At 38.2% G+C, this 12,228-nt stretch overlaps 1 protein-coding gene across 1 annotated transcript in view; it reads right to left on the bottom strand.

Moving 5' to 3' along the window:
* ankfn1b (ankyrin repeat and fibronectin type III domain containing 1b) overlaps nucleotides 1-12,228 on the bottom strand; it is a gene marked incomplete at both ends in the record, with an annotated part of 119,106 nt that overhangs the window by 32,890 nt on the left and 73,988 nt on the right. The window lies entirely within an intron of this gene.

Raw genomic sequence — 12,228 nt, 5'->3', positions numbered from 1 at the left:
ACACATTTTAATTTAGTCTAATGGGCTGCCAGCGTCCCTGTTCAACTTCTTGCTCAAAATTAAAAACAGGAAATGTAATATTTCTTCAATCCAATCCCAGAACCCATTTCATGAGACTCAGTACTGTAATATTCCTGTGGTTGCCATGGTTCACATTTCCACTCTGCCATGTTTGTGTTTAATATGTGTTTTAAATAAGAAGTCCTGGATCCAAGTGCAGGTCAACCCCCAAAGATCTGATCATTGTTTTTCTGTGTCTGAGATTTCCTGAAGATTTTACTCAAATCTGTCCATAACTTTTTGAGTTATGTCACTAGACAAACCAATGCTGGCGAATGCATAATCTGTCTTGGCAGCAGTAATCTCTATAAAGGAGCCAGGCTTATAGACTGGACGCCTCAGCAGCAGAGCATGTGATGTAATGAGTTTTAAGTTGATGGAACCAAATTTCATCAAGAATCCAATAAGTTTTAATGAAATACTGTAAATAACAAAACTTTAAAATAATGACTCGTGCCATCAACACTGCTTTAAAATGTCAAAATAAATCCAGGATTTGCATAGGATTCCTCTGTCTCCTAATTTCACTCACATGTTTCCATTTCATTATAGTGTGGTAAATCATCCTTAATGACTCAAAGATACTCACACACATCTCCTCTCAACCTTAGCCAAAAAGCATTTTAGTGTCCGCAGTGAGCTATGTTTGAGACAAAGGAATGGTTGGACTGAGGATCATACCGTACAGACTACTGTGGCGCTGTCTCTCTTTGCTCTAAAGCACGACTCATATCTGATGTCATTAGTTTATGTGAGATGCTGCTGAAATAACAGTGCACATGCGACTTTGATAAAACAAGATTTATGAAACAGTACACAATAGCTCACGCTGTTACTCTGATTACCCAACAAGATGGATGAAGGACAGTGTGGTGATTTGGCTGGTTTCACTCAATTAACCATCTAAGTTGGTATAATGTCATTGTGCACTTTCTTGGCACCCAGATGCAGATGTATGAAAGGAAAATCAGTGTGTGTTTTATGTAAGAGACCGCTTTGCTGCAGTAAGAGGACAGAAGGTCTGACAGTGTCCCGTCAAGTCCAATGCTTCCATCGCGGTTTGATCAGATCTGAGAGACTGCTCATTCAAACGGATGAAATTGGATCAAGACCTTCATTGCATGATTGTAAATATTTCCACTAGAGTGAGTAAAAGATTTTTTTGGAGTTTGGAAATGAAAGTGAAATGCTTTAAAGTTGGGTATGCCAGCTGGTCTTTCTTCTACCTTGCTTGAAACATAATCTTTTTTTAAAATCTGACAAGAAATGTCTCGTTGTGATTCACTGCTAGTGGTTTTTCTTTTTAAACCAGTCCACACCTCTGACAGCCACTATAAATCCACATTTTACAAACACTATCATAAAAATACATGGATTTTCTTTTTATATAGAATACATTTTCTTCTGGTGGAACCACCTCTAAAAATAATCTTTGATACTTAATAACATGTCTCTTTAATACCAATAGAGACGTTGCCATAAGCTCAGATGAAAATAGGAGTTCTCATTCGAAATAACCTCATGGTAAAGCTTATCTAAGAGAACAACCCACAGCCCCAGAGCCTGTGTTCCCAGTCCTACACCATCAACTACTGTTTCCTGCCCTTGTGCCAAAGCGTTGGTTGACCTCAGACACAAAGAGGCATATTTTCCTATGTGAATCATTCAAATAGGGTGTGGATTTTAGTCAGATGGCAGAGGGACCTCTAACTGATGGTATTAAGCTAGGCTGGCTTTGTCTCATTTTTCTTTTTCAGTCACTTCTTCTGTGGCTTTTAATTAAATCAACAACCCTGCCTTCTGCATGTGAGCTGCTGCCACTGAATGATGTGGACCTCCATTTACATTAACAGTTGACTTTAGTGGCCTGAACAACTGATTAAGAAACGAGCTTCCAGAGTGATTGGTTTGGATCATTATCAGTTGTTAATGATTGCTTTGGTTTACATAGAAGTAATTGGTGTTGCCTTGGAAAAATACCAACAATGAGAGTCTCTTGTGAAACTTCAAACAAGTTTTTGGATCAAACACATGACATGACATGACCAGAGGACTATAGGATAAGAACCGTAATGCATGAAAACACATAGGATCATGACTTTAAAAGGCATGGAGGGCAACGGACATGGAGAAGACCCAGGGAATCCCTTTGAGGGCTTTAGATGAAACTGCACAAGTGAAGCAGGTGGGTCTGCTGGCAAATGGCTGCCCCTTGGCTCCCAGGGAGCTTCAACTCTGGCTCCACCCCATGCAGCTGTCCCTGATAGTATCATCACGGCAGGCACTCCACAATATCCCGATTAATTATCCTTTCATCAGAACTGTATTTTCTTTCGTTTTCATGGTGTTGATTACACTTTGAAAAATCAGTAAACTGGCTGATTACTTTTCCCAAATAAAACAGAGACTTTTGAAGGGATCATAAAATCATGGGGTCCCATCAGTATGTAACCCATCTAGACCACCAGGAAAGGGCATGCACAGTAACAAGCTTGTGCAAATACCTCTGAAAGGTTGCCATGTTGTCTTTGTACTGTATGCTGGCATACCAGAATTTGTTAGTCGTCAATCATATCCACCTCACATGTCAGGCACTCAGCTTTCTGCTGTATTTGTCTTTCCCCCATCCAGAGTGGTGGGTGCGGGTGGGGGATTAGTTAATTTGTTTGTTACTAGTGAAATACCAAAAAAAAAAAAAAAAAAGCCACACACACACACACCCTCCTGGACATACCAACGTGTCCTGTATATACTTATGGTGTTCAAAGTATAAAATGTACTGACTTTTTTAGTCATATGTCCAGTTAAACATCTAACTGTTGGACAGCACTATTTCAGCATCTCATTGTTCAGAATTCACCAATTTCCTCACTTTCCCTGCCATCCGCCATGCGGCTCACATTTTTTGGTACTCAGTTGAGAGTTTCAGTAGCTACTGGATTCAGATTTTCAGAAACTTTTCATGTATTATCATCATCAGTTTCCAATTACAGTCCTAAGAAAAGTTTTACAATCTATATTTATCTGTGCTTTACAAGTAGGAGCAGTCCTAACATGGTCATATCACTATGTGAGGATTATATCAAACATACATTACTGTGGGGTGACTGGACCGAATGAAATAACTGTATGGTGAACTGTCCAGTCAATGTAAGACCACTTTGGCTGCATAACAGTTCATAAACTTTTTTTTTTTAAATTAATCAATGTATAAAAGAATTAACTGACAACAAAGCCTTGGGTTTAACGAGATGAAATTCATTAATGTGGAACTGTATGTGAGGAAGTATAGTCTGGTTTCTGTCTCTGACCTGCTGGCTTTTTTCAGCATTGTTGAAGTACTTTTAATGGAAACCGCTATCTATTCTTTTTTCTGCAACAATTCTTAGGGAAAGCAAATAATATAATATAATATAATATAATATAATATAATATAATATAATATAATATAATATAATATAATATAATATAATATAATATAATGTATCATATCATAGAATATTTGAGCTAATTCAACATTTTAACAAATTCTCCTTTTTTTGATTAGTTGCAATTATTATTAACTTTATTTATGTCATTTTTTAAACATACATTTTAATCTACCTGTGATGTGACGACCATTCCAAAACTTCATATTTCTCTTCATTGAAAGTCTGACACCACTTCTCTGCAAAGTGACTTAGATTTTGATCTTGCCAGCATCTGTAACTTTCCCCAATCCTGCAGCACAAGTGTGCTTTTGTCAGTCATGAACGGCTTGTGTGATGATACGGAGAAAGTGTTGACCTATGCTCACATACACGCTTCCAGCCCTCGCACAAACATTCACAGTGTCACTGCGATGGACTGCTTTCTTGAAAACAACACACCTAATGTCACTTTCCCTCTCTGTTTCGTTGCCATGGCTGCAATTAACTGTTCAGAGGTATTCATGAGCAGGAGCTCTGCTAAAGAACTGATTGTTCTCACTCACAGTACACAAAGCTACTGATGGAGCACTTTGACCCGGCTCGTAGCCTCAGTAACTCACTATTTGAGAGCAGAGTTAAGACTGCCTGGAATTCTAGCAAAACCACGACTGCTTAGAGACATTAAACTGTAAGCTACAGGCAACAGCCTGCTAATAAACCAGAGCATAATCATCCCTTTTAATACTTTAACGCAAAAATTAAACATATTTCAAACTATTATTCAATGTGACTTCAACCAACGAGGCAATTATATAACGTTGGATTCATTGTTATGGCAAAGTGTTAAAGTCAATGTATTCATAAATGAATTAAAACAAGCTTTCCAATAAGTTACAGTAATTATAGTGAGTATGAGCTAGAAGTGCTGTAATTAGGGATATTTACATCCAAACTGAAGGAAGAAATGACAACTTTCTAAGATGTAAACCCCCTACATAGACTAATTTAAATCAAGCTGTTTCCTGGATAGATATTAAGTTATCAGCTATTTAACAATAGGTGAAATAAAACATCTTTAGGCTGTAAAGACGAAACAAAACATTAAGGAAATGATGGCAACATTAAGTATGGTCAAATTAACAGTTTAAATAATCTAATATAAAGAGGATTCATAACGAAGATGCAAGGCACCTATAAGTTGCGTGAGATGTGTTTACAAAGGAAACCCATTAAAACTATGCATTACACAGTTTGTGGCCTGTCTGAGGTTAGCTTTTCTTCAACCACAGATCTTACTTCAGATTACAGGGCACAGACAATATAGTAAATCACGAGCTGGACAGACAAATTCCTGACCCTGCTTCAGTAATTATGGGCAATGGCTGCCTACCTAAAACAACGATTTTGTAGAGGAGGAAAAACAAAGCGCAAGGATTTCTTTCATCTCTGTCTGCTGCCACAGCTTCTTATCTGTGCCAATGGAACACAAATACATCAAAAGAATGTGTGCCCACCCATATACAGATACAAGCAAAAAAAAGAAAAAAAAAAGAAAAAAAAGATGAGGAATTGTAGCGCAAATACTTAACAGCACATAGACAAGCACAGTTTAACTCATGAACATGCTCCTAATGTGTTTCATTAGACAAACAAAAAGGCTTTCAGGGGTCCAATCATAAAGAATGCAGCCAAGCTATGAACATTGCTAATTAAAATCGGCTCAAAGAAAGCCTTGTTTTCCACTCGCCATCTCCATCCAAACCCATGTCTGTGTGTACGTCTCTCCACACGGCAGAGGCCGCTTTTATTTCACTTGGACTCAGGTCTCACCAATAAAACATTCTGATGTTTCTTCAAGCTAACAAGATTTTCCTTGAGTTGTGATACACTAACATTATCTGAACTGCTGAAAGTGTAATCTGTTGGAAGCTGTGTGGGTTAGTTCATTAGAATTAACACAGTTATCGCATAATACCGATGCATTCCTGAGTCTATGAATTTGCTCCAGTGTTTTAAAATAGCCAGGAATAAGACATTGACATGAAAACATGCTCGAGTGAAAACGAGTCAGAGTGGCACATATGTTCAGAGAGAAGATGATTCTTTTTAAAAAAAAACATTAACACAAGGGAGAGGCGATAAATAACTGGCTCAGTATCAAGAGCTAACGATCTATCTGCAAGGCCACTTGCCAGAGACAGGGACTCTGTTATCGTCCCACACACACATTTTCATATGCTGCCCATCCACCCACTTTGGTAAACAGAGATATTTCCATCTCTGCTTCTTTTCTTCTATCCCTTCGTCTCTGAGTCATGCTCATCATTTCATTGCTTCCTTCTTATTTTTCTTTTATGTTACGTTGGTTTTCCACAGAGTCGGCACATAGAAATTGTCAGGGCAACAAAAAATTGGAGGAATTCGATGCAGTTTTTCACTTTGGTCGGCTCCCTGTGGTGTTGGATTTGATACCATTCCTTCTGCGCCCTCATCTGTGTTTGATGTGTGCCATAAGGCTGACTCAACACACAACACAGTCAGATATAAAGATGATGGATTTGCAGTCAAATTAATCTTGAAAAGAGATGACAAGCACAAAAAAGCCTGTAAATTACTAGAATCTGGAGTTGGATTACCATACGCCGCCGAGAAAGGAGGGAGTGAAGCAACCAGTGCCACTTAGGGTTTAGGGTGAAATTAGATAATAGTAAAATGTTATTTGAGAAAACTGATATGGGTTCAGTAGCTTTAATAGTGTGGAGATGTTTGCATAGATGTTTGCATAGTACCATGCATCAACACATGACAGAAGGAAGCCGTGAAAAACTCTCGTCTCGTCCAAGATGAACAAAGGCTGTGACTGCTACAATACAACTGCTGGAGCAACAAAACAACATTTTAATGTAAAGGGAGTTGAAATGAACAGATCAAATCCGTAAGCTTGGGGTAAGAATTTTACCTGACAGCAGTTACCAATCACAGCATTTTACATGATGCTCTATCCCACTAACTCCATTCAGAGTCTCCCAAATATTCAACAAATCCCCCCATAAAACTCTACACTTGACTCCTGCTGGCCTCCTCCATGACAGAGAAAAGCTGATAAAACTTTGTGGTGCCTGGATCTTAATCCCCCTGCATTGGTAGATTCATTCTGCAGTAAATATGCCATTATTTAAGTGATTGTGTCTGAGTATGTGAGGATCTGTGTGGAGGCCTCATTTCTGAGCACAAGATTTTAGAAGCCAGGCCAGATGTAGATGGACATCTCTCTGAAATCATGTTTAAGGCCTTATAAACAGCACACACACACACACACATTCAAGCATGCTCAGGGCACCCCACTTCTCCTTATGCAGCCACAATTGTGCACGGCGTCGAGATTCCAATCGGGTTTGAGCCAGCAGACTGAAGGGATTATTTATGCTGGAAAGTCTGAAGAAACCTCAAGGAGGGAGAGGGACGTGAGTGTTTGTAAAAGATCTTTACTTGTGAGAACCAAATGTCTATATTTAGGATAAGAAATGGAGAAATATCTGTGAGTATTCTTACTGTCTCCTTTCAAACAAAACATTAGTTGAATATCCGTAAAACCTTGAAAGTAAATGCTGCAGTGATTGCTGAGAGAAGCTTGTGGCATCACGTCATTATTGCCATAATCTTACATACTTCTCTGACATTAGTGATATGGATTAAACCTGTGTTTAACCTTTAAAATCCTACTAGTTGGTTAGCACCGCCGCTGTTAACGTTTATATTGTCAACAACTTCTCAGGAACAGTGGTGTTTAACTTTGTGGGATAATTTGTGATCCGTATCTGACCCTTGATACATTTCCTGAGCAAACAGAAAATGTCCTGGCAGAAAATGACCGGGACACTTCACTGTTAATTCCACAGATAAATCTGTTAATCCAAAAATGGAAATTTCTGTTCATTCTTAGCCTCATTAAGTTGAAAAGAGAAATTAATGTCCAATCAGGAGCAAGAAAGTTATATGCTTATCTGACAAGAGTGTGAATAATGTTCTTCTATGGCTGGAATAAATCCAAAAAGATATTTCTGATAAACAGCAAGGATAGTAGGTAAACAGCTTCTGTTGTGTAAGTGTTTTAATACAAATATTGTTCTTCCAGAAAGCTAACACTGAAGACAATGATTTGAAAATATGATGAAGGCAATAACTCAGATCGGCAGTGGCCAATGAACAATGAATTTAACTAGTTTGTTTTTGTTTTTTAGGTTGGCCTTTGGTGTGATATCTAAAAAAAAACCCTACAAAACAATATTTAGAGCCTGACTCATTGTGGTCAGCTGGTAAATAGTTTAGATTTACTGAAAGTAAGGATGATGGAAATTTTTGATTCTCAGTCTGAGTTAATGAAGTAGATAAAGAGGCTTAAAGTATTTCCAAACACTCCCCTTATTAGATCAAGATTTTCCACTTTGGCCTTATTACCTTTGTACTAAAAATGGCCAAATCTGAAAAAAAAAAAACTAGCTTAATGCCAAAAAGCCTTGCATATACAAAGAATAATGTGAGAACAAACAAATTTATTTGCTTTGTCGAAATCTGCATGTTGTGGATTTGTTATAAAGGTGTGTTTAATAATGCTTTCATAATGCTCAGACACAAAACAAGACTGTTCTGCATGTTTCTGATGAGAACGTATACGTGGTGTTCGTTCAACTGTTTGCGACTAAGTTTCAAGTTCGTTGGACAAAACAGATAATTTCTTTAGATTCAATAATCTCTTGTGTCATGTTTCTTTAACAACTAATCTAAAAAAATAAAAAGTGGAAATTGTATAAGTGTAACTGTCATTTTTTTACAGTGCAAAAAAACCTCTCAAGCTTCAGTTTTCACCATAACTTCATTTTGTGTAACATTCATTATTGCTTTACTTCTCAACCATTTTATCTCTATATTTTCTTGCATTTTCTGGCCGTGGGATTCTTTTTATGTTTTCCAAAGTTTTCACTTTTCTTCCACCGTCTAATATACCAACTACCTGCAGACAGCAACCAGTATCTACCAGGTAAAACAAAACTGTCTTTTTGTCATAAATGGAGCATTCCCTTTACATGATGAGGATCCATGCAACGCATCAGATAGAAGAAACCAGGCCTTTAGGGGACAAAGCTCAGAGCTAACGCTGCATTATGCAGTGAATATTTACTTCATTATGACAAGTTCATGTGAAAAAACATATGTTTGTACTTAAAATGGTTTTCAGAGATAAAGTGATGGTTTATGTGCACCAGTTCAAATGGGAGGTTTCAATAACGAATCAATATGTAACATAACAAAAAAGAAATCTGTTTGCTGATGTGGTTGTAAGAGTGAGATATCTGTGCAGTTTGTTGCATTTGTGTGTGTGTGTGATTAGCAGTGACAAGAGAATGTAAATGCACACAAGTCAGAATGGAAAGAGAAATTCTTCACATAATAAAGCTGGTCTTCAAAGTTTGTTCATTTTCTCTCTTCTTTTTCTGACATGCAGACAAACGTGCATATGAACACACACACACACACAATTATTTGAATGCTTTACCAAAACAATGGCTGCCTCTGCCTTCTTAGGTCTTTTGCCTAGCAGCCTACTTTTGGGAAATACTCAGACAGCCCAACATCATTGCAGCTAAGCCACATCAAATAACCCCCCCCCCCACACACACACACGCACACACACACACACACACACACACACACACACACACACACACACACACACACACACACACACACACACATACACACACACAGATAGGTGGATATATTCAGCTTACATAAGAATGCTGTCTTTATGTTATGAAAAGAAAAAGAAAACACAGAAACAGGAACGATATTATAGCTTCAAATGTGTGCACACACACTTAAGATCAACTGTACAAATAGTAGCAAATTCAGATAATAAGCTAGAGTCAGTCTCCTCAATCCCGCTGACTTAGCTCCCTTTTCGACCACCATTACCACTATTGTAAATACTCCTCAGCATGTATTTACACTGTGATTTCAGAGCCCTGGAAAAAGATGAGGTGAAATGAAAAAAAAAAAAAGGCTGGAAAAATGAAGGAATGTGTGTCAAGTCTAGTCAGACGGTGGGAACCCTCAGCCCTTATTATCTCTCCGCTAGATTTGCCTTGGATTGGTACCTCCAGGGGATGAGATAGAGTGACGCGGTGGGTCTGCGATCAGTATCTGTGCGCTCTGTTCTCTCAATCTGAGTTTATAGCAGTGTTTATCTCTAACTGATGCAAAAAGATAGGATAAAGGCAACCAGAACACGGCAACCCATTGAATGCATCAGTAAACTGAAAACATTCAAAACAACACACGCTTTACACAGAACATCTCAAACGGTATGTTTGAGATTGTTTCAAATTGTTTCAATCTGAATCACAATTTAAGACGTTGCGATTAACCAAATGTCGCTACACGGCACCTAACTCAGGTTTCAAGCTTGCACCATCCACAGTTTAATAAATCCACTTGCTTCAGATGTATTTCCTGTCATCGTTTTTGTGAGACAGTGGGGTCCTGATTTCGAGGGTTAAAAATGTGTCCAGCCAGGATTCTCCTCTATCACAGCTTCAAATATGTTTACATTGGATTTGCAATGTGTGTCATTCCCACACTTGGTTGGTATTATCTATTCTCACAGCAGGTGAGAGGGAGAGTGTAGGGGAGAGCAGTCAGCACAGAGAGGACAGCATTTATGCAAAAACTGCAGAGAAAGTGTGAGTAATTCTCCCCCTCCATTTGTAGACCTCATCAAGAACTAAAGCTTGTTACATTCTTCTACTTTGGGCAACATGGCAGGGATAACTGCAGGTGATGATGTCTGCTTTTATGTGCAATGAACCCTGTTTTTCATATTTATCAAGAAACTTTGTTTCCATGCGGCGGGTTTGCACATGACTGCAAACCTGCGTGTGTTTAAATGCCACACGCTGTAAAGCTTTTCGTGCTTTCTCACCACAGTGATCAGTTGTTTTATTAAAACACTCCTGCATCAGCAAAAATGTGAAAACAGCAACTTTCTGCTTCATGCTTTTCCATGTTAACCACGCCCACCTTTAATTGTCCAACCAATCACACGATACTTCTTGGAGCCCAACAATAAAAAGCTTCTGCCAGTCATTTGTCGGGACCAGTCTTCATCCACGTATACAAGAAAAAACATGACGTCATTTTCTTCTCGAGGTCTCGAGAACAAGAAAACAGTTCTCGCTTCTCGTGGAGTATGTAGCAGGCTCAGTTCCCCATAAATGTCAAACTATGAAACAAAAATCACAAAAGACTGAAAACCTTTGAAAAGTCCCAATGAAGTGAATAAAGACAGCTGTACTGGGTGGACTGGCTCGAGTTATCAGATGATGTTTTGATGTTAATACATTCATTCATTCATTCATTCATTTTCCGAACCGCTTATTCCAATTCAGGGTCGCGGGGAAGCTGGAGCCTATCCCAGCCGGCTTTGGGCGACAGGCAGGGTACACCCTGGACAGCTCGCCAGTCCATCGCAGGATGTTAATACAACCTACAAAGAATTTGGATAAATCTTAAGTCATGATATGACTCATATTCTTATACAATGGCAGAAGATTCAGCTTGTTCAGCTGTGTCTCCCTAATGGACATGAAGGTCTCAGCATAACAAGAGTGTTGCCATCTTCGCCTCCCTGGGACAGCTTATAATAACAGAATTTCTGTCTGATTTCCAGGTGTTTGAAACCTTACAGCATATTGTCACTGGTTGCAGTGTGTGCAACTGTACGTGCATGCACCTGTTTGCGTGTGTGCCAGTGGGGTGAAACTCTGCTGTGTGCAGAACAAAAATCATGTAAAGAGAAATAAGATGCTGTGATATAAATAGGATAAATGATAGCATGCATACTACTGATAGAATGAAATGACACTAATCCTGTATTAAGATTTAAATTTCACCACAAGAAAGAGAAAGTTGTTTTATCTTCCATGTACACAATTCCAGACCATCTCCATATGACAGCAATTATTTGGCTTGCTTCCGTGAATGAATTAGTCTAATCAAATTCTCTCTTCCTTGATGCCTGTGGCTTACTTCACAAGAGAAGAAAAGCACACAATTTCTTCATATTGTTGGAAACTTTGCAACCTTTCAGGTTTTTTTATTCCCTTGAATATGACTTTAGCTAAATATAGGAAACAAACTGCTGCTAAATTCCCACTGAAGGAGTGAGCATTTTCCCCAAGTCGTTGATGTTAACTTCAAAGCTTGTGAGACATTGCTGTCAGTAGACACGTGTCTCCGTTAAGAAAATATTATCTGTGCACATTTTTTGTTGTGAAAGTGAATATTTACATGCAGATGTTATGTCAGCATCAGTGTTAAGCAGAGATGACGTCAGTTATAAATCACATCTACAGCAAAGTAATTTGACATGGGACTGAAGCGTAGGATGCTGACAGCTGTTAGCAGCTTGTATCACCTGTGTAAAACGGACTTTGACAATAGACCAGGATTATTAAAATGTGCTCATTTTAATAACAAAATGATCCAGTATCAATGACAAAAGAAATAAAAAGATTTCAATTTTAAAGAGTTGAAAAAAAATTAACTTATTTATCTATAAATCTTGCACTCATCTGTGGCTTCTAGTTATACAGAACCACGTTATTTTTATTTCTTTTTTTTTTCTATACAGAATACAAGCACAAAAAAAAGAGTAAAAAAAATGCAACAAAATGAGACGTAGTAGTACATCTGATAATAT

This window comes from Telmatherina bonti, assembly GCF_933228915.1.
Source record: "Telmatherina bonti genome assembly, chromosome: 21".
In the NCBI taxonomy this organism is placed as follows: domain Eukaryota; kingdom Metazoa; phylum Chordata; class Actinopteri; order Atheriniformes; family Telmatherinidae; genus Telmatherina; species Telmatherina bonti.
Note: the sequence above shows the minus strand (reverse complement) of the source record. Positions and strands in the feature narration are given on the sequence as shown.